At 42.0% G+C, this 24142-nt stretch overlaps 1 pseudogene; it reads left to right on the plus strand.

The window, feature by feature from the left end:
- Positions 1 to 24142, plus strand: part of LOC122097944 — a 64554-nt pseudogene that overhangs the window by 21766 nt on the left and 18646 nt on the right.

The following is a 24142-nucleotide window of genomic DNA, read 5'->3' on the forward strand; positions in this document are numbered from 1 at the left end:
ACACTGAGATCATCCTCACAAGCTGGTGATACCGTTTGGAGGATTTGGTTGGGGGTGGGGGGGCATGATAGGATTGGCTTTATTCCAAACACCAGAGGGTACAGATCTCCCCTACCCCCCCTCCTCGCCAGTCCCCCCTCGCTCCCAGGGGCTCATTGTGGGGTGTGTCTGCCCTTCCTGACTGGGGCTGGTGCTGCCCAGCGAGACACGTTGCCCCAGTTGGAAGGGTGGATGGAAGGAGGTGTGGGCTGAGGGGAAATGGAGAGGAGAGGGTGGATCGTGTGTGTGTGTGTGTGTGTGTGTGTGTGTGTGTGTGTGTGTGTGTGTGTGTGTGTGTGTGTGTATGAGGTGGAGGAGGAAGTAGGCAGGATGGGAAAGATGAATGTGACATGGGATCTACACCTCTCAAGGTACTTAAGAGAGTGACTTAGTTGTCCTGGTGCAGGAAGGATGTGGCTGGTTGTGAAAGGGGCAGGGGGTGAGAGAGAGGGAATCAAGTCTCTCTCTCTGCTTCTCTCTCCCCTCACCTGGGCAGGCCATGACCTTTCCTTTCTCCACGGTGGGTGTTCAGTGGTTTCTAGCCGCAGTGGCCACCTGGCCCTCTCTTGGGAGCCCATCACGCTCCGCCGAGTTTCTGTGTTTTCTCATTCTTAGTCCGCACAGCCCTTGGCTTGCTCTTACCCCATTATCTCCTCCTTAAACCCCTCATCCTGCCACATCCATCCATCTGTCCTTCCACTCTCGTAGTTTGGAACTTCATCCTTCTGTGTGTGTGTGAAGGGGATGAGTTAGAGGGCACACAGGAAGGTGAGAAGAAAGCAAACACACTGCAGGGTTGGGGTGCTGGCTGGCTGGGTTCCAGGTCCTTCCAGGAGGGCATCTCCTCGAGTCCTTCCACAGATCATGATGAGGGTGGAGGCCCGCTCTCCCCACACCCAGTCAGCTGGTGAGATGGGTGGAGATCGTGGGACAGGCCCTACCGCCCCTGTGCTCTGGCCAGAGTTTATTTGTCACGGGAAAATGAACTATCTCCCGGACAGGGACAGGTAAAGCTGACTGATGGGATGGGTGGATTTGGATGGACCACTTGGGTTTCCTGGTGGCTGTGGATGGTTCTCGATCACTGCCCTGAGCACGAAGGCTCACCTGAGTCTTTTCTGTGCTTGCGTTCTGAGCACCTCAGGGGATAGGAATAAAAGCATTGTGTATGTGTGTGTGTGTGTGTGTGTGTGTGTCTGTCTGTCTGCCTGCCTCCCCCCCCCACTCAAAAAAAATCCCAACAACTTCCTCAGATCTCCAAGAGAACTTTAGAAACCAGACTTTGAGATCATTAAACTTCATGAATGATCAATAAAATTGAGGAGCAATTACATAAGAATGCCAGTGTGGCTGTTGGAAGTCTGTGCTCAGAATGTATAGGAATGCCTACACCCAGTGATGCAGGCCCTTACTTCATTTGAGTCTTTAACCTTTGGCCTTTCCTACATGAATGCCTGTTGGTAAAGTTTGTTACTTTGATGGAAAAAAAAGGCAAAATGGTCTCTATTTACAGAAATGTAAGGAGCCCTGTAGCAGTGGCTTATGATGATAATTCTATCTGCTGAGTAGGCTGAGATGGGGAGGATTGAGGTTCGAGGCCAGCCCTAAGGACCCATTCCCCACCAGTGGTTGGAATGTTGGCATGTTATCTATCCTCCCATTTGCATGGGAGGCTGAGGTCCTGAGGTCTGTGGTCTCAGGCTAGCCTCGGCGGAAAAGTCCTCAGGACTCCATCCCGGTGGCATAGGCTGGACACAGCGGTGTGCTGTTGTCAACCCAGTTCTCCTGGGGAGTGGTAGAGCCGCTCTTATAAATAATCAATGCAAAAAGGTGGGGGGGGGGCTGCAGGTGTGGTTCAGTAGCAGAATGCAGTCCAGCCATCACAAGGCCCTGAGTTCAAATCCCAGTGCCGTCAAATGCAAGTCGGGTATTTCTTTCACACACAGGTCAGTGCCTTTCCACAGATGTTCATAATGGCATCCCCACCAAGACAGAGCATTCCCAACTCCCCTGCATCCCATTTCACTGTCTGACTCAACCCTCCAGGCAGCCAGCCATCCGAGCTGGGTCCCTGAGCATTACAGTCTGTCTGTTCTAGAAGTGCATACAGATAGGATTGCACCCTGGAAACTCTGGAGTCTAGCTTGGTGTTGCTCTGGGAAATGTTCCTCCATTTTTGTTACAGTATCATCCCAGTTTGATTTTTTTGACAGTCCTGTCCTTTAACTCAGGGCCTGGGTGCTGTCCTTGAGCTCTTTCACTCAAGGCTATCAACTCCGCCACTTGAGCCCAGCTCCACTTCCAGTTTTCTGGTAGTTCATTGGAGATAAGAGTCTCATGGACTTTCTTGCCTGGACTGGCTTTGAGCTGTGATCCTCTGATCTCAAACTCCTGAGTGGCTGGGATGACAGGCGTGAGTCACTGGAACCCGGCTATAAATCCTTTCTTATGCCATCAGTCAGTTATATTCTCATAAATGGTGATACTATCTGCCAGACTGGGAAGAGACTAATACATAACCACTTATATGTCGTCATTTGCCATTCATTTTTCTTTTTTCTTTCTCTGTACTGTGGTGTCTCCTTGTAGATCGAGTTCTCATTTGATACTATTTTCCTTCAGCCTGCAGGCTGTTCGTACAGTCAGCTTTCCTTACCTTAAAATGCCCTTCCTTTACTGTCATTCCTGAAGAATTTTGTTTCTTTTAGTAAATTCTGGACTGACAGTGTTTTCCTTTTTTTTTTTCTTCCCCCAGCACTTTAGAGATGCTCTTCCATTTTCTTCTCATTTGAAGTTATTTGTATCTTTTATTTCCCCAGCACTTAATACTTTTGTTTGTTTGTGTGTTTCTCAGTTTCCTTCTGCCTCTTGCAGGAAAAGCAAATGTTGTATGGCTAATGCTGGCTCCGTTGAAGAAGCAGTCACTTCCGAATCTGATGATGTTAACTAGGTGTGCATGGCTTATATTAAAATTTCTTGAGGCATGCAAGCTTCTTGGAACTTGAAGTCTGTGTATTTTCATTATATTTGAGTTTTTAGTTGTCATAGCTTTATTCTCCCCTTCCCCCATTACTGTCTTTTGGAACTCTAATTAGATTTATGCAGCTTTTCCAATTTTCCTTCATTTCTTACCCTTCTTTCTTTATTTCTGTGCTGTGCTTGAACTCTTCACTTTTTTTTTTAAACTGCAGTCAGGAAATTCTATTGACAGATTGATCAATGGTATTATTAATCTGTCTGCAAGTTCACCAACTCTTGTCATCTCCAGTTTGCTGTGAAGTTCATACAGTGGTTAAAAAAAATATTCAGTGATGGCACTTCTTGGTTCTGGAATATTATTAATTACCTTTTCTTTCATTTTTCCCAGAGACTAGACAAGCACTGTATCACCAAATGACACTTTCAGCTCCACATTGTTTTAGTCTTACTTATTTTTCCACTCAATCCCAGCAACGTCTGAATCACTTCCTGCCATGCTGTGTGCCACGATCCCAGGTGTCCTGCTTGATAACTGCAAAGGGCAGGGGCAGGAAGGGGGCCGGGAAGGGGGTAGGGATGGGGCAGGGGTGAGGAGGGTGGGTGGCATGGGGAGAGATGGGGAGGAGGGGGTGGGGTGGGGATGGTGAGGGGATGGGACAGGGTCGGGGGGGAAGGGATATGAGGTCCAAAGATAAATGCAAGGTCTAGGAACATGAGAAATGGATTTCAGAGGAACAGCAAACAGTGCAGGGTGAAGGAAGGCAGACATGAGCATGGAGCACCCTGGGGTGGCCTGGATGCAGGGAGATACAAGACCTGAAGATGAGCTCGGGAAGATTCTGTCTGTGCAGCTGCCCATCCTAGAGAGGGGACCACCAGAGAGAGCTGAGTGATGAGCTCCTTGACGGAGGAGGCCCTGGGTGGTGAGAATTCACCGATGGAGGAGGCCCCAGGTGGTGAGAGCTCACCAATGAAGGAGGCCCTGAGCGGTGAACTCACTGATGGAGGAGGCCCCAGGTGGTGAGAACTCACAGATGGAGGAGGCCCCAGGTGGTGAGAACTCACAGATGGAGGAGGCCCCAGGTGGTGAGAACTCACAGATGGAGGAGGCCCCAGGTGGTGAGAACTCACTGATGGAGGAGGCCCCAGGTGGTGAGAACTCACAGATGGAGGAGGCCCCAGGTGGTGAGAACTCACTGATGTAGGAGGCCTTGAGTGGTGAGAACTCACTGATGGAGGAGGCTCTGGGTGGGGTACTTACCGATGGAGGAGGCCTTGGGTAGTGAGAATGCATGATAGAGGAGGCCCTGGGTGGTGAGAACTCATGATAGAGGAGACCCAAGTAGTGAACTCACCAATGGAGGAGGCCCTGAGAATGGCTAGAGGGCCGGGAGTAGGCCTACAGCTCAAGGCACCAGAGAAGAATATCAATTATGCTTAATTTTACAGAATTAAAAAATAATAACTTCATAGTGCCTCTTTTATAAGTGCCTTGCCTCAAATCATCAAAAACTGTTTTATATAAAAAGCAATTCATTAAGCAATATGGTCTATTGAAAATATGTGCAAATGGACAGTAAATGTTAGAAGAAGTTAGAAGGAAAGCCTGCCACTATCAACTGGCTCAGAGAGCCAGCTTGTGAGGAATTTTCCAGAAACTGTGACCCTTGATGTAACACCAAACGCAAAACACTGGTGCTCTTCCCATAGTGGGAGGGGGGTCCTGAAACACTGGGCACTCTGCTGATTGAAGGAAGGGACCCCTGTCAGGTGAGCAGGGTGCAGAGTGTGGAGTAGAAACTCCGGTGGGTCTGTGCATACATAAAGCTGGATCCAGTCTGTTTTCCTGTAACAGGAGGAAGAAGAAAAGAGGGAGGAGGAAGAGGAGGGGGAGGAGGAGGAGGAGGGAGAGGAAGAGCAGGAGGGGGAGAAGGAGGAGAAGGGGAGCAGAGAACAGCGGAACACACCATCTGTGACCAGAGCTCTTGGATTTTTGTTTCAACAATTCTATCTGCTTTCTAAATGTATAATATAAAACAAGATGGAACTGAATCTTTACTTCCAACAACAACATAGAAATCAACCCAGTTTTTCCAGAACTGGAAGAGTAAGAAGGGGTGTATGCACGTGTACATGTGAGTGCATATGTCTGTGTGCAGACTCCCCCCTCCCCCTGCCCTGTTTGGGGCCATTGCAGGGGCTCTGCGTGAAGGGCTGCTCTCTGTGGCCAGCAGGACCCTGTCTGGAAGGCTTTGCGTGAGGAGGATGACAGGACGGGGGCTTGAGCCTGAGAAGGGTCAGGAACCACAATTGGCCAAGCTGGGTGAGGAGAAGGGACAGAGGCGATGTCCTGATGTCTGGCCAGCACACTTCCACCTGTCCTGTCCACATCATTTCCCAGAAGCCCAGAGAGGCAGGAAGAAGAATCAGGGGCCTGGAGCTGGCTCCAGGGCACCAGACATTCTTGATTAGCAATGTGGAAGGATTTGGGATCCCAGGAATGGGTGGCCCAGCCTGTGGGAGGCTCTTGGTGGTGAGAGACAGCAGCAGTACCCCGGCCAGGCAACAAAGGGAAAGCCACACATGCTGGGTACTGAGCAGCTCTGCATGGCCCTTGCCACAGGTGCACCATGTTTGAGGGGTTTTGTGAGGAAAGAGAGGGAAATTCCCCAGAACCCCATGTGCTGAGCAGAGCCGAGGTGAGGAAGCAGCACATAGAGAGGAGAGAAATGGAGGCCTGGGCTCAGACATGCGTGAGAGCTGGAACTCACCCATTTAGAGCTGCCAGAAAGCTAGAGGAGAGTGAATGTATATTCTATACCTCCATTCTAATGAGCCAGAGGATGGGCATGCCACATGCATACAAGGCCCTGCCTGCTCTAGCAGCTGAAAAAGATCTGTGGAATAGGCCCTGGGCCCTGTGGCCTGCTTGACCTCTTTTCCACAGAAGAACACATTTGTTCTCCATGGACAAGGGATATATGTGCATGAACCGGGACATGTGTTCATGGAAGGGGACATGCTGTATGGATGGAGACGTGTGTATGGACGGGGACATATGTGCATAGAAGGGGACACGTGTGCCTAGATGGGGACATGCATGGTGTGTGGAAGGGAACATGTATGCACGCATGGGGTCATGGGTATATGGATGGATACGTGAGCATGCATGGGGACATGTCTGCATGGACAGTGGACTGCCCCTGTTGTCACGGGTCTGACAGGAAAATCTTCACACTGACACAGTAGGTGTGGAAGCAGGGCTGGGTGTGTCTTGAACACAGGAAATTGTCTGCTTCAGTGCCTTCTGCTTCATCTGCTTTAACTAGATATGAGCAGGCCATTGTCTCTCTTAGAGCAGCTTTGAACCTCTGAGCTCAGAATGGTGGTGCACAGACTCACAGCTCAGAGGGTCCAGGTGGGTTGGCCTGTAGACTTTCTCCTCTCTGGGGCTCTGCCCCTGCTCTCTGATGGATACATCTCAGCAGACAAGTCCAGATCACTCTTCCCATGCCCTGGCTCCCGGGACTCCCTGCTGAGCAGCTCCCAGCTTAACCCCATAGAACCCTACGGGCCAGATGGCTCTGACCAAAGAACTTCTAACCTCTGAATTCAACTTGCCAAGTGAAGCTTTGGGTTTTCCCTCCAGCCTATCCTTAGCAGCTTTCCAGACATGCGTGGGTTTCAAAAGTGTGAATGCCACCAGCCTTGTCTCTCATCTCCACTGTGGGGGAAAATATGAACAACCCCACTGTGAAGATTTCCTTCTCGAAGCCAGAGCTGTGCTGTGTGGGGCACTGCGAGGCTGCAGGGAGGATAAAGAGCGAGAAGGAAAAGATGCTGTTGGAGGCCGAGGCCTTTCATCTGACTCACCAGCTCCAGCCCTGCCCAGGCCTGGGTCTCCCCGCATGCAGGCCCGGCGGACCACCCACCTCGGCCTCTCGGGACAGCTGTCCACTTCAAGTGAGATGGCCCACATCTGCAAAGGACCACATCTCCAGGACCCGGTGGAACACGGTCACACCGTTGTGCCCCTGCAGCAGGCAGGCATCCTGGCAGGGCTATGGGCCATATCTGAGGCAGCAAAACAAAGATGAGTTCTTGCCCAGCCTTGCAGTAAATGTGCAGGGCCAAAGCTGCTTAAGGGGTAGGCCTGAGGATTTCTGTGCGGTTATCCACATCTCTTTACCTAGGTTTAAATTAGCCAGCCCCCATTAGTAAAATGACATTTCCCTAGAAAGAAAGAGAGGATGTTTCTCTGGATTCCTGAGATCATTTCTGTGGACGTTGTCAATTAGCATTGTTAATTTTACATGAGAAATATGGAGATGTTTCAAGTTGGAGCTAATAGTATTCAACTTTCCGCCCAGAGGTATGACTACGTCACAGACATCTTGTAAGGAAACCTTCATCAGTGTGCAGGGTTTCTGTTTAAGCCTTTGGGGAAGTTTTCCCAATAGTGACCAGGTAAAGTCATGCTCTGGGAGCAAAGTGGGGAAAAGAAGGTTGATAAGGAAATCTTAGCAGCCTGCAATGCTTCATCACCATGTTGATCCAGCCATTAAGGTTTTGACACTACTTTCTCAGGGCCCTATAGGAATCTTCCCTTTTCCATCTCCCAGGATGCTTTGGAAATTTGTCATGGCTCTTAAGAGTAGTGTCAGTGGTAGTACAGCCATGGCAGTAAGAGGGAAGGTAGAGAATATAGTCATCAGTATTACCATGTTGAGTGTGAGTGAACACTGTTGCTTTTATTTCTCTAAACAAGGAGGGAATTGACCTTGAGTAACTATGCAAAAGATAACTTTGGGAGTTAGAGGAAGACAAAGACATATGAGGAAGCTGACAAGGCAGGTATCCAATCCCAGCAGGATTGCTGGTTTCTTAATTGCTTTATGAAGCTAATGATTCTATAATTTTAGAGAAATCAGCAAGTGTACACATTCATTCCATTTGGCAGTGTTGGTGCAGGCACCATTGGATTTAACCAGGATTATTTTGCTCATGTGCAAAGGAGTTCATGTTATATGCAAGGAGTGGAGTAACAAGACTGACCTTTTTAATATTTTCATTTATTATAATTGCATAATGATTCATGTGCTTTGATGTTCTTCTGTACAATGCTAAGAATTGGAAAAAGTACTGAAAGGAAATTCTTTTGAATTCTTTTTTTGAAATTTTTATCTTGACAATACTAAAATATTTTAGGTTGGATTATAAATTTACTACATGAGCATATTCTATATTAGATCTAGAAAATGTAATCACTGAAAAGATACCGTTTACAGTAGTAAACACTATTTTTAATAATCATACCAAACTTGTGACTAAACCACGCAATGTAAAAATGAAGTATGGGGCTGGGAGGGTGGCTCAGTGGTAGAGTGCTTGCCTTGCATGCATGAGTCCCTGGGTTCACTTCCTCAGTACCACATAAGCAGAAAAAGCCAGACGTGGAGCTGTGGCTCAAGTGGTAGAGGGACAGCGCCCAGGCCCAGAGTACAGGCCCCATGACAGACAAAAAAAAAAAAAAATTAAAAAATGAAGGTATAAATTATGTCCCCCCCCCAAAATACATAGAGAAACAAAAAGAACACAGAAAAGATATACACTTACAAATAAATAATGCAAAATTATACTCTTCAAGATATTTTTAAATAAGAAGGAATTGTATTGTACATAGTATTAGAAAATCTGCATTTTTATATGGAGACCATTGAGACTATTTTTCTAAGTTAAAGAATTATGAACTTTTGATTCTCACCTGATCAAGGTGGGAATTGAAGGTATGTGGAGTAAAGCACAAATCAGTGCTAGATTTAATGGATTGTATATCCTGGTTAGGTGGTATCACAAATAGGAGCTGAAAGAGAAGCACTGGATGGAAAGTGGGAATGGAAGTTTGAAATAGATTTTAATAGCATTGTAGTGATCAGACCAAAGTGTGATTTTAGCTGTGGCTGAGGTAAGGTAGAAACTGTGATCATTGAAGAAAACATAATTGAGAACTGTCACTTTGATGACAGTTGAGTTGAGAAGTATGAGTGTGCCAAGAGTCCATGTCTTCAAGGAGGAGGGGAATGACCTAGGATTCTGTACATGCCTAGAATCAAGAGAAGGTAGGAAGTGATCACAATTGTATTTAATCAGTTATGGGATATTTGGAGAAGAGAAAGTCATCCAGAAATGCCAGGGAACATTAAAGAGGACATCTGCTTTTCTCAGTAGTAATAGTGCAGGGGACTGCAGTTTGCAAAATGGCCTTCTCCTGAGCATATTCCAGGGAAGTAGTGTGAGAAGCACCTTTCAGAGGAAAAAATAAAGAAATGGGGCATTATGGTGATTAACTGACTGTGATTTCCAGTGGCACAGAAGAAGGGTTTCAGAAGTAATGAGTGGTGGAGATGCTTCATTAGTGGGTCACACCCAGGAGGTAGCAGTTCCTGGGAATCCTGGGTTCCTTCTGGTGACTGATACCACGAGGGATGTAGGATGCTTTGCACTGTGAATTAAGACACAGGGTGATGAGGCTGTTTTTAGGATCTAAGTTGGGTAAGTAGGGTGAGAAGTCTTTTCAGGAGCTTTTGCACTTCTGAGACTTTTTTCTTCCTTAACTGGTTGCATAGAGGTTAGAAGTCAGGGCCGTTTTAGTTTTGGAGCATTAAGAGCCTAGGGCATCATCTTGACCTTTCAGTTTGGGCATTTACTACTGTGAGAATGGAAGTTTGTGACTTGTGTAAGATCCTAGGAACTCAGGTTAAATTAAATACTAAGATGTCTCGTAGCGAATGATTTGCACTTATTTTATTATCTTTTTTTTCTCTCTTTGCTTTGTCAATAAATTGCATGAACCTGGGACTTAACCAAAAAAGGATTATTTATTAATTTTTTAGGGGGGAACCAGTCCTGGGGTTTGAACTCTGGGTCTGGGCGCTCTCCTTCAGCCCTTCAGCTCAAGGCGAGTGCTCTACCACTTGAGCCTCAGCACCACTTCCGGTTTTCTGGTGTTTAATTGGAGATAAGAGTGTCACGTATGTTCTTGCCTGGGCTGCTTTGAACCGTGATCCTCAGATCTCAGCCTCCTGAGTAGCTAGGATCGCAGGCATGAGACTGGCACCCAGCCAATAAAGTTTTCTTTTGGCTTAATGATTTCCTTTGCTTGGAAACATGAAGCCCTCCTTCCACTGAGCTTTCCTGGCTCCCTTCTCTCCTTCTCATTTCTTTCATCTTGGGGAGGTAAGTTTGGTCCAGCTTGTGCAGAAAGGAAAGCTGTTATCAGGTAGAGGTGGCCTAAGACTCAAGGATCACTTAGGCAAGATGAAAAATAGAGCCTCTTACTGTAACCCCTTTGTACATCATTTTAATTTAAAAATAAAAATAGGCCTTACACCCTCAGGACCCAGAATCTGAAAGGAATACACTTTGTTGGGGGGGGGCAGTCATGGGGTTTGAAGTCAGGGCCTGGGTGCTGTCCCTGAGGTCTTTCATTCAAGGCTAGTGTTCTACCACTTTGAGCCATTGAGCCACAGTGCCACTTCTGGCTTTTTCTGTTTATGTGATGCTGAGGAATTGAATCCAGGGCTTTATGTATGCTAGGTGAACATTCTGCCACTAAGCCACATTCCCATCCTTATTATTTTTAGTACTAGGGCTTGAATTCAGGGCATTGTGCTCTCAGCTTTTTTTTTTTTTTTTTGGTCACGGATGGTGTTCTACCACTTGAGCCATGCCTTCAATTCAAACTCTTTGCACAGCTATACTTTTAATATTGTATGTGTTCTGTCTTTATTGTCTCCTTCCTTTCTGAAAGGTAAGTCTCTTGTCCAAAGAAAAGATAGGAAAATATTTAGAATATGGAGTAAAAGTGGACCTTTTCATTTCACCTATTTCTTTGAAAATACTCATGTTCATTCCTCTTCTGCTAGGTAAATATTATATCTAAGAGATTATTTAAAAGATTTTAGTGAGAGATCTATATTTATTTTATTCTGAAGATGTGTTTTTAATATTCTGCCATTGTTATCTGTTTTATCCTAGGTTTTGCTTCATAGACTTGCAAGTTTTCATCGAGTTTGGAGTTTTCCACCAAATGAAAATACAGGAAAGGAAGTGACCTGTCTGGCTTGGAGACCAGATGTCAAATGTAATAATAATAATAATAATATAAAACAGATTTTCATTTTCATAAAGAGTATGCTGAATATGAAGTCTGTTTTCAGAAAGAAGTAATTGATCTGAGAAGGTGGCTCAGTTGTAGAGTGCTTGCTTTGCATGCATGAGGCCCTGGGTTCGATTCCTCAGCACCATATAAGCAGAAAAAGCTGGAAGTAGGACTGAGTCTCAAGTGGTAAAGGGCTAGCCTTGAGCTGAAGAGGTGAGGGACAGCTGAGGCACAGAATTCAGGCCCCACAACCAGAAAAAAAAAGAAAGAAGTAATTATTCTTAGTATGTAGTAGAATTACGAATGACAGTTTGGAATTTTAAAAAATAATTTTATTATTATATTGCTGTGCAGAGGGGTTACCATTTCATTTCAGATAATGAGTACACTTCTTCTATTGGACGGTGTCAGTCTTTCCTTTGGATTTTTTTTTTTTTTTTTTGGTTTTTTTGGTTCAGTTGTGGGGCCTGAACTCTGAGCCTGGGCACTGTCCCTCAGCTCTTCAGCTCAAGGCTAGCTCCCTACAACTTGAGCCACAGCACCACTTCCTGATTTTTCTGCTTATGTGGTGCTGAGGAATCAAATTCAGGGCCTCATGCAAGTAAGGCAAGGGCTCTACCACTGAGCCACCTTCCCAGCGCTAAATTTGTATGTTTATAATGAAAGAGACATTTAATATCAAAATTATCAGTGTAGGGGCTGGGAAGGTAGCTCAGTGGTAGAGCGCTTGCCTTGCATGCATGAGGCCCTGGGTTAGATTCCTCAACACCACATAAGTAAAAAGAAAAAAGGCAGAAGTGGTGCTGTGGCTCAAGTGGTAGGGTGCTAGCCTTGAGTTGAAGAGCTGAGGGACAGCGCCCAGGCCCAGAGTTCAGGCCCCATGACCGGACCCAAAAAACAAACAAACAAAAACCAAAGATTATCAGTGTATATTCTGGTTGTAAACAAGTGTCACATAATCCAATATTGGGCAAAATTAGATTTCTTTATTTTTTTTGGGCGGGGGGGTTTCCGATTGTGAGGCCTGAACTCTGGGCCTGGGTGCTGTCCCTCAGCTCTTCAGCTCAAGGCTTAGCACTCTACCACTTGAGCCACAGTGCCACTTCTGGCTTTTTTTCTTTTTTGCTTATGTGGTGCTGAGGTATCGAACCCAGGGCCTCAGGCATGCAAGGCAAGCACTCTACCACTGAGCCACCTTCCCAGCCCTATCCTGTGGAATTTTTTTAGTGGTTTAACATTTTTCATAGCTCGAATTCTGTCTGTTGGAGATACCTCTTTGAAAGAATCTGGCTTCTTGGCAAAGATAACTGCAGTAAACTCTAACTTTGTTCTTTCTATACTCCTGTCCTCTACCCTTTGGTCAAGCACCAGCTGCCGTTTGCCAGTCTAATTAGTGCCATCATGGCCTTTTACCCAGAAAATATTTTAGTGGTAATTGTACAGCCTCGGAAGCATTCTTATGAATATGTATGAATAAGTGTGAATAAGATATGCATAATATAAATAAGTAGGTCACACATGAGGACCCCCTGCTTTGACTCCAGTTCTTTCATTTCTGTGTGGTCTTTTGCCTCTTGCTACCTCTTCTATCGTGGCTGGTAGGGCTATGATGACTGAACTTCTCTGAGAGTCCTTTCCTGAGCTGTGGTACACATACAGTAAGCACTGTAAACTACTAAATCCTAGTGTCAACTTTGTCTGCATCATTAGTACTCTAAGAAAAAGGCGAATTGCTTTTGTAAAGTGAATACATATTCTTCATTGCTTAATTTTTTTCTAGGTAAATGTAAGGACTTAAAATTCTTTGACAGGCTGGGAAGGTGGCTCAGTGGTAGAGCACTTGCCTTGCAAGCATGAGGCCCTGGGTTCGATTCCTCAGCACCACATAAGCAAAAAGAAAAAAGCCGGAAGTGGTGCTGTGGCTCAAGTGGTAGAGTGCTAGCCTTGAGCTGAAGAGCTGAGGGACAGCGCCCAGGCCCAGAGTTTAGGCCCCACTACTGGACCCAAAATAAATAAATAAATAAATAAATAATATTCTTTGAAAGCTTATCACTGAAAAGTAGCAACTGCTTTTATTTTGGTGAACACTTTTCCACATTGCTTGATAAGATATGTGCAAATAGAGATCTATGTGTGCATTTTATTAAGTCAGTGATCTGTAAACCCTCTGTACATCACCTTTATAATAACAATACAGTTTTTTAAAGTTAATGATGCTTCCTATTTTCGTACATAATTTTTTTCTTTTTGGCTCAATAGAGATAGATTTATCACATTAATGTTAAATGACTGCATAGCAATTCACTATTTTCATATATTATAATTTACTAAATATGACTCCTATGGTGGTTTTAGATAATTGTCAGTTTTGGGTTTTTATAAGCAATGTTGTATAAACATTCTGAGTACTTGGAATAACTCTGTGTAATTACTCCTTAGATTAATTACTAGAAGTAAAATTTCCAAAAATGCTTTCAAAATAGTATAGACAAGTAAAGCTTACAGTAAAGGTAGACTGAGGGGCTAGTGAATCTGGGTGATGTTGAATTTGGGGAAGGGAGGATTAAAAAATTTACTTTTCTGCAGGGAGCCTGTGGCTCATGCCTATAATCCTAGCTATTCAAGAGGCTAAGATCTGAGCATCACTGCTCAAAGCCAGCCTGAGCAGGAAAGTCCATGAGACTCTTATCTCCAATTCACTACCACAAAACTGGAATTGGCACTTGTGGCTCAAGTGGTACAGCACTCGCCTTGAGATGAAGAGCTGAGGGACAGCACCCAGGCTAGAGTTCAAGGCCTAGAGTTCAAACCCCCTACCAACCACCCCCCTAAAAAAATACTTTTTTTTCCTCACCTCCTCCTTACTGATTAAATTTTACTAACTTGATACAAATAAATTTGTAAATCCTGAATGTTAACTGACAACTTGATGAAGGGCCTGAAAGAAATAGATAACAAGGTGGTAGCCTGGCATTTGAAATATACATGAACCCACAGTGATTAATCATCATCAGGTAATCAGTGAATCTTCTAGAAAGTGAGAGAAGCAGACCATATTTGTACTTCCTACCCCAGCTCACTTACTTGCTAACGGTGTTCTCAACACTTGGTACTGATGGTTTAGAATTGTTTCCTGTTAAGTCTAGAAACTCAGGACAGCTCCTTTGTGTAAAAGTGTGAAAAATACTTCTAAGTTCCCATTCTTTCATTTGCTAGCTTATCTGTTTCTAGTCTTATTTGAGAATGACAAGGAGAAATAAACCTATTTATAAGCCAAGTGCAGTAGTACATGCCTATAATCCCACATGCTGTTATCCCAGCTACTGAGACTGTTGCAAAGTTTATGATATAGTCTCTTGTACCTGCTGTCTTGTCAGATGGCAAATGTATATAAGCCATAGAACCAGTAATTAAATGATATATTAATGCACTGTTCTCTAAAGTTACTTTTAGTAGCAAAATTTCTTAGATTTGAGTTTAAAAATCTTATATTTTCAGTATCCCAATAATGAATATATATGAAAGGTGGATTTGTGTGTGTGTTTTTGTTTTTGTTTTTATCTGTCATAAGAGCTTGAACTTAGGGCCTAGGCGCTGTTCCTAAGCTTTCATGCTCAAGGCTAGAGCTCTGTTACTTTGAGGCACAGCTCCACTTCCTGTTTTCTGGTGGTTAATGGGAGATAAGAGTCCCACAGACTTTCCTGCCCAGGCTGGCTTTGAACCATGGTCCTCAGATCTCAGCCGCTTGAGCAGCTAGGATTACAGGCACCAGGCCGAAGGTATTTTATGCTAAGAAAACTGTTTTTGTTTTTGTTTTTGTTTTGGTTCCGGTTGTGGGGCCTGAACTCTGGGCCTGGGCACTGTCCCTCAGCTCTTCAGCTCAAGGCGAGTGCTCTACCACTTGAGCCACAGCGCCACTTCTGACCTTTTTTTTTCTGCTTATGTGTTGCTGAGGAATCGAACCCAGGGCCTCATGTATGCAAGGCAAGTGCTCTACCATGAGCCACCTTCCCAGCCCAAGAAAACTGTTGAATAACAGTAGGTCCATTTGTTTTTACAAACAAAAGAAATTTCTGTTTTTATCGTTTCTTATTTGTGATTATTAGACAGGTAAACTGTTTGTGCCATATCTTTAATTTTTGTTGTTGTTGTTGGTTGTGGGGCTTCAACTCTGGGCCTGGGCTCTTTAGCTCTTTAGCTCAAGGATAGCCCTCTACCACTTGAGCCACAGCACCACTTCTCGTTTTCTGGTGGTTTATTGGAGATAAGAGTCTCACTGACTTTCCTGCCCTGGCTGGCTTTGAACGGTGACACTAATATTTCAGCCTCCTGAGTAGCTAGGATTATAGGCATGAGCCATGAGCCAGGGTGTCTAGCATATGTTTACTTCTTAATGTTTACGGAATGAGTCTTTAAAAAAATATATTTTTAATAGAAAGAGAAGTAACTTTTTACTGTTTGTGTAATGCCTGGTTCCCCTTCCTTTTAGTGTTCTAACATCCTTCTATACTGCTGAAGATGAGTCAAACCTTCTCTTACCTAAGCTGCCCACATTACCAAAAAAGTAAGTATCAGAGTTGTATTTCTTTGGACTTAATCTTGCAGGTTAATCTGCTTTAAATATTGGTACATACTTCTCTCATGAGTATCATTTTACCTTTGTCTCTCTTTTCTCTCCGTTATAGCAGCACCTCAAAAATATTTAGGTAAGATATACTTTTTTTGTTGTTTTCAAATAAAATAATGTTTTTTTTTTAGTTGAAAGAACATGGTTGAAAGATGACTCAATTTATTTTTATATTGTAGTGAGGAGAATTCTGATGAAATTATTAAACTCTTGGGAGATGTCAGGTAAATCTAATTTAAATAAGTCTGATTTCTTTAAGTCACTTTTCATATTGGAGGAACATTTCCAAATTTTCAGGAGCAAATCTTTAGTTATTTTATCTCATGGTAGACACTCAGTGTCTTCAAATAATAGATGTCACCGTCTTGCTGTTTTTACTGTGTGCTCGTTCTTTCATGTGTTAGCAGTAATGCAGTATACTTGTTTTTAATAAGTAAAAGGGGATAGTACTAGAATTTTTAAAATTTCAATTTTAATTATCCAAGTTCTTCATTGTGTCATATCCATAATAAAACTTTTGTTATTGGATGTATGTGAATACAATTATTAGTATGTTATGTTACTATAAATGCTTAATGTTAGCTATAAGAAATATATATTGTTCTTCGGAAACAAAAGAAATGGCCTGCTGTGATTGAATATTGAGAGTTGCTGTGTTTGCTTAGTGTATCAGTTTTCCCCAAAGAGGAACTTTAGCACTCAGATTAGATGAAAGCAGTAACAATTGATATTTTGGCTAAAAAAACCCACAGTCATCTAAAAGAGAGAAGAGGAACCAGCAGGAGGGAGAAAGGAAAAAGAGATGGTGAGGGAAGGTGAATATATATATATGACAATACCATCATGAAACCCTCCAGAAACTTAGGAAGGAATAGATAGGGAGGGAGGATAGTTAAGAAAGAGTAATATAGATTAGGAGTAAATTTGATCAAAGTATATTATATTCATGTTGTAAATATCACAGTGTAACACTTTTGTACTATAAGTTCATGCTAATTATTTTTTTAAAGATAGTGTAGAAATAAAATCAACAAATATAAAAAACACCCACAATTATCTGTGTTATTCACTGGTTCTCTGCTTGTTACATTTTTTTATGAGATTAAATATTCTTGTCCTTGGAGGAAGCTCTGGATTTATTGAGCTTTATGCTTATGGGATGTTCAAAATTGCTCAAGTCACAGGGGTGAGTTTTTCTTTTAGGTTTCCTGTATTATTTCTCTTAAAATATAGTGGCTAGTTTACTTATGGAATAAGAATAACATAGTAAGTTTTTTTTATTTTTTCAGTTTCAGTTTGTTTTTAAATAATAAGAGGATTTTTTAAGCTAAAATAATGTTTTTACTATAGAGATGAGAAACTTTTGGTGGAATTTTCACTCATGCCTTTTCCTTTAGTGAAAAGATTGATCTGATCCACTTGACTGTGATTTAACTGGAGCCTAATGAAAGCTATTGGAAGCCACTCTTTGTTGAGTACTGAGTCTCCTACTACTGCTAAATCAGTCTTCTCCAGAGCCTTTTTCATCTCTTTTCATCTCGCTCTCACAATTCCCAAAGGTGTAGAAAATATCATAGCCTTCAGGGAATTTGTTTGTTCATCAACCTTTGATGTGCAACTGTTGATGGGATTGGGATCAGAAGTTTTAATGTTTATAGGTCTTTGTGACTAGTAGGAGCCCTTTACCTGCTTTACCTACCTTTACCTGCTACATGAGTATCGCTGAAACCAGAAGTGTGTGTCACAGCTTTCTAAAGTTGTGTATAAATTGTTGCTTCCAGTATTACAAAATGCACCCTAGCAGTGATACCACATGTATGAGGGTGTGTGATTATTTTGCAGATTGCTGGCACTTGTCTTGCATTGTGTCTATCAAGTGATTTGAAATCATTATCAGTGGTCGCAGAGGTTTCCACTGGTGATGCTTCAGAGGTTTCATACTTTCAGCTATGTACTGGAATTTCATAATTGTAGAGATTAAGAATATGTTTTAGTTTTTCTGTTGTTTTTTAAGGGTGGTTGGTGCTGAGGGTTGACAGGACGTACTAGCATGCTGTCCACCACTGAGCTGGGTCACCACCTCTGTGGGTTTGTATCTATATCTCACTGTATTCTAATGGGCAGCAAAATAAAGTATCTATGTGGAGTTTCTAAATTGTACATATTGAATGCTGTTGTAGTACTATTATTTTCCACATAAAAACAATGTTTTGATATTCATGGCCCTACAAATTGGTTCCTATAACAGAATTACTTGGTTTTGAGCATTTTCTTGGGACTCAGTTTTTAAATATATTATATATAATATAAATATATTATATTTATTATTATATTATATTTATTATATTATTATGTAATAATAAGGGCTGATATTCATCATTTATTATATGCCAAGCCCTTAGTGCCTTAAACACAACAACATATGGATAGGCACTGTTATTATACCTGAAGAAAGTACTGGGCACATACAAAAGCTCATAATTGGAAAGTGATGCTAGGCAGTCTGCCTTCAGGTTCTGTGCCTTTTTTCTCCTTCTAATGAGAGGAAGGCTTGCTCTGTAATCCAGACTGGCCTAGAACTTCAGGTTCTCCTGCTTTAGCCTCCCAAGTGTTGGGATTACAGGTGTGCACCATTAGGCTCTGCTCTTAACACATGCTTTTTGTGTAAAACATTTAAGTATTGGTGAGGGTCTTTTATTGTGTGTAGCATACATAATAAGATTAGGAAACTGTTTGGGCTCCTGTTATTTAGATTGTACCTTTGCTTTGCCAAGAAAACTTCCCCAGTGTTTCCTCTGAAAATCCTATATGTTTATCCTAAGTATGTGTGAATTTTCAAACAAAGTAGAACAAAAGGATAGAAGATGTGAGGACTGCTTAGTGTCTTCAATAGCATGCTGTTCAGTGTTCCAGAGCACATAGAATTCACAACAATGGTAGTACACATTTGTGTCTTAAGGCTGAGCAACTGTGATCACCAGGCTGTATTTGTGCTATAATAGAGCAGCTCTTTTTTTTCTGTGAAATTTGTAAAAGTTTTTTTTTTTTGTTTGTTTGTTTTGTCCTGGGGCTTGAACTCGGGGCTTGGGCACTGTCCCTGAGCTTCTTTTGCTCAAGGCTGACACTCTACTACTTGAGCTACAGTGCCAGTTCTGGCTTTTTCTGTTTATGTGGTACTGAGGAATCAAATCTAGGGCTTCATGCATGCTAGGCAAGCACTCTACAACTAAGCCACATTCCCAGCTAGTAATAGATTTTTTTTTAAATGACAACTTCTGTGATACAACTGGTAAGGGGTATTTTCTTTGTTTTTACCAGTAGTATTTTAATGCCTTTTGATGCCTTCCCTTGGTTCTGATGCCTCCAACTTGGTTATGTTTCAAAGGGGGCAGAATTCTGATTTGGTCTTCCTGATACTTAGTTACATCTTTGCTCCTCTTTAAGTTAGAGGATGCACACGTGTGCTCATGCACATGTGTGTGTGTGTGTGTGTGTGTGTGTGTGTGTGTGTGTGTGTGTGTGTGTGTGTGTGTGTTTTACAGGAACAATTTATCTTTAAAAAAGTAAATACATCTGATTATGACTCAATTTATTCTTGTTTTTCAGCTTGAAACCAATCTGCTCTACTCCTTCTTACCTGAAGTAACTCGATGGCCAGGAAGTTTATTCACATTTCAGCTCTGTTGCAGGTATTTATTCATCACTTGCTTTCTAGAAGTATTTACTATAACCTTTGTAATTTTATTTTTTAAAACTGATGGCAGTTGGATATCTATTCTGCTAATCTTACAATTTTTTTAAAGCCAGAAAAAGTAATTTAATTAACCTATTCATCCAATCCTATCACCTCCAAACGAAAGGGAAAAAATAGTCAATCTTTTTAAATGTTCCTATTAATAAAATGTTCCTTATACTCTTGCAAATAAAATAGTCTTTTTCTGATTTTAGCTTTTGATCATAAGAAAGATACCCCAAATTAGTAGATAATTTTGTAGGTTAGCAGTTTGGACTAAACTCAGCCAGAAAGTTGTGGTGATCTGTACCTGGTATGACTCACGTCACCCAGCCTGATCATGCAAGCTGATATGTGTCCCTGGCTGAAGTTGCTTTGTCTCTGCCCTGTATCCCTCATCTTCTAGCCAGCTAGTCCTGGGTTGTTTCTTGGGTAGTGGCAGCAAAGGTTTCAAGAGTACACATTGAGGGCTGGGAATGTGTCTCAGTGGTAGAATGCTTGCCTCACATGCGTGAAGCCCTGGGTTCTATTCCTCAGTACCATGTACACAAAAAAGGCTAGAACTGGAGCAGTGGCTTAAGTGGCAGAGTGATAGCCTTGAACAAAAGAAGCTCAGGGACAGTGCCCAGGCCAAGTTCAAGCTCAGCACTGGCAAAAAATTAAATAAATAAATAAATAAGAGTGTAAGTTGAACTGTGGTTGGTGGGACACTTCTATAATCCAGCAATTGGGAGGCAAGAGTATTATAATATCAACTTGAGCTATATAGCAAGCTTGGGCTATATAACAAGATCCTGTCTCCCTCTCCCTCCCCTCAAAAAAAAGTGCGAGTCAAGATGTATAAACAACTTGAAGGCCCTGGCCTCAGCAGTGTTGTTTCTGCTATGTTCAGTTAGAGCAAGTTATAGGGTAGCCAGGTGCAAGGTGAGGAGATTAAGTCAGGATGGAAGAACTGTAAAGAATTGAGGCCATTTTTTTTTCATTTTTGTTCTACCACAGCCATTAATTTACTTGATGGCAAACGTAACTAGGGTCCTCTGACAGTTTAATAGTTGAACAAACTAACATTTTGACAGTGTAATAAAACACAGCTTAAATAATAAAATGTAAAAGATGTTTGTTTTACTAGGTACAGAAATGTTCTTTTGAAATGAAGGAAGGGGTAACACTGTGCAAAAAGAAATGTACTCATTACCTTTCTTATGTAACTGTAACCCCTCTGTGTATCACCTTTACAATAAAATTTAAGTATAAAAAAAGTTCCTTTTTAAAGTTCTAAGAATAATTGATTCTTTGGTAAAAATAGTTGTTACCAAACAGTTAGACCCTGGTGGCTTACACCTGTAATCCTAGCTACTTAAGAGGCTCAGATCTTAGGATCATGGTTCAAGGCCAGCCCAGGCAGTAAAGTCTATGAGACTTTTAGCTCCATTTAACCACCAGAAAATAGGAGGTAGCACTGTGGTTCAAGGTGGTAAGGAGCTAGCCTTGAGCAAAAGAGCTCAGGGACAGTCCCCAGACCACAAGTTCAAGCCCCACAACTGGAAAAAAAAAAAGAAGTTACCAAAGGTTAGCTATGGTCTTCTCTTTTCCTTTGGCTTAACTAAGTTAATTAGGGTGATTGAAAGTAAGTTCTGGATTTCTTTGTGACCTTAAGAAGCACATATTAGGTAGAATGTGGGTTTAAAGTATTTTCTTCTTTTTGCTAATAGTATATAAATTTGTCACTGACATGTATGTGTGAAGCATGGGAAGAAATACTGATGGAGATGGATTCTCGTCTCACTGTTTGTGCAGGTAATGTAGTTGACATTTCCCGTGGAAAGAGTTTAAAAGTCTATTTGCTTCATATGCTATATGAGAAAAGTCAGTTTAATTTATGAGAGGTTAAGACCATAATTTCTTCAGACAGCTTGGCCTAACGACTATTTTCACAGAAAATATTTGCAAAAGGGACTCTATATTAGGTTTTGTTACTATAACAAAGTACCTGAACTTGGGTTATGTGTACAGAAAAGAGGTTTATGTAACTTCCAGTTTTGTAGACTAGAAGTCCCAGCTTGTGTGGCTCTGTTATTTTCTTCCTCTGGGAGATGGCATCTTGGCAGAGGGATCACTTTGTGACCCAGGAACCAGAAAGTGGAGAAGGGTGGTCTTGCTTTTTTAGAACAACTCACTCTGCAGGATCTAACCAGGTTCCTATGAGAACTACATTTTCTTCACATAGCAGCACCCCCAGTGACCTAACCACCTCCCAGTATGCCTTACCTCTTAAAGATTCCACTACCTCAGCAGCATCATAATACATGAACCGCTGGGGGACAAACCATATCAGATCCATAGCTGACTCTTCCACCATTGGAACAACTTAATGCAGTGGGTGGGCTTTGGGAATGAGGAAGCTATTGAAACAGCTGACTGGTTGTCTCCAGTCACTGAACCTCAGATGTTTCCTGTATATAAGGACTTGAGAGAAGACAGAGGAAAGAACAGTGAGTAGATGTACTTTATAAGCTGCAAAACACGTATCACGTATTTCTTTTTATTTTATCTAGGAAAAGAACACAACCACATCAGTACAGGATGAATTTATGCACTTGCTGTTGTGGGGGAAGGCAAGGTAATAAACTCCTCCTTTTCCTCCCCTCTCCCCCAATCGGTTGTGGGGCTTGAACCTCAGGGCCTATGTGCTGTCCTTAAGATCTTTTCGCTCTACCACTTTGAGCCACATCCCTGCTTCCAGTTTTTTGAGTGCTTAACTGGAAATAAGACTCTCACAGGCACTTCTCTGTTTGGGCTGTCTTTTTTTTCTGTCCTGGAGCCTGAACTCTGGGCCTAGGCTCTGTCCCTGAGCTCTTCAGCTCAAGGCTAGCACTCTACCACTTGAGCCACAGCACCACTTCAGGCTTTTTCTGCTTATGTAATGCTGAGGAATCGAACCCAGGGCCTCATGCATGCAAGGCAAGCTCTCTACCACTGAGCCCAGCCCTGTCTGGGCTGTCTTTGAATCACAATCCTTAGATATCAACCTCCTGAGTGGCTAGGATTATAGGCATGAGCCACTGATGCCCTGCTTCACCCCTATCCCCCCTTTTTAAATCAATGTATTTTAGAAGTAAATAAAAATGAATAATTCATTTGTCCAAATGAAATAGAAAATTCTCGTATATAAAGAGTATTAGAAGTATACATCTCTAGGTTTTTGGATACATCCTTTTGGGTTAATGTGATCATTTTGTACAGAAATTTTAGTTTTTATGTAGCCAAACTAAACTTTTTCTTTTTGGTATCCTAGAACTTTCCCCATCTTAAGAGCATGAAAAGGCTAATCTGTATTTACTTCTGGAGTTATTTTTTATGGTTTTCATTTATTCCCTCCCGTGTTTCAGATGTAATTTCCGTGGTGCTTTGTGGAAACCTCTGCCATCTTTTTCCTAAATGCTTAGATTGGTACAAGATGAGCATTGCCCTTTGCCTTACTAAGTCAAGTCCTTTTTAATATGCAGTGTATCCTCATGTGTACTTAAGTGTGTTAGGGTTATGTTTTTGTTTCTTTTTGTATACAAAAGAAAGTTGTATTTTTTAAAGAAAGTTGTATTTTTGTTGGGGGTAGTTTTACTTTGCTCCAAAATCTTGTTTTTTTCTTTGAAATCTATGATTTTAAGCAATGTGTACAGATTTTAGATGGAGAAATGACTAAAACATCCTTTTTCATTTTATTGCTGAACTTCAGACCCTTTTGATGAACCAGCTAACTGTAAAGGTGCTGTTAAATATTTGTGTAGATGTGAATGCAGTCTTAATTTTTTTTCTTTTCTTTTTTTTTTTTTTGGAATGGCATATATTCTCCTAGTTGAGTGCTAATATATTTTCTTCTCTTAATCAGGGCTTTAAAAAGGTTGGCCAGTCAATAGAGTCATCATATTCCAGTATTCAGAAGTTGGTTATAAGTCATTTGCAGAGGTATAAAGATGATGGACATTGCTGTGATCTTTCTGAAAATTTACCTTTATTGTCTGGTATTTTCTTCTAGAATCTTTCCTAGCTGATTTTTTTTTTTTTGTCAGTCGTGGGGCTTGAACTTTGGGCCTGGGCACTGTCCCTCATCTCTTCAGCTCAAGGCGAGCGTTCTACCACTTGAGCTACAGTGCCACTACCCTGAAATTTTTTTAATAATAATTTTTATTGAGATTAAGTGATTATATAAATTTCACAAATTTCATAGTACTGTAGGATAGTGATACTTTGTTAAAGTCACAAACACATTTTAACCTTTGCAAGGCAAATTGTCATTATCTTGGTCTATAAAGTTTCTGAATTCTATGAGCTTTGACAATATTTCTTCTGCTTTGGGTGATAAATATATTTCTTTCCTTTTGCTTAGTGTTAGCTGTTCCCTCTTTCCCTCTCATTCCCTCCCTCCCTTGAGTTCTTTAGTTCATTTTCATCAATGTCCAGTGTAGCTGATGGGCCCCTCTGTTGTATTTTTTCACCTGTTTCCCTCTGATTCCGTGCCCTCCTCCTAGCTTCCCTCAGATGTGTGCACATATGTACCATACATGAGGTCAAGAACATGGAGTCATTTAGAAATTATATGGCAGAT

The sequence above is a fragment of the Dipodomys spectabilis genome, unplaced genomic scaffold (assembly GCF_019054845.1).
Source record: "Dipodomys spectabilis isolate Male_0828 unplaced genomic scaffold, ASM1905484v1 ptg000442l, whole genome shotgun sequence".
Taxonomy (NCBI): Eukaryota; Metazoa; Chordata; class Mammalia; order Rodentia; family Heteromyidae; genus Dipodomys; species Dipodomys spectabilis.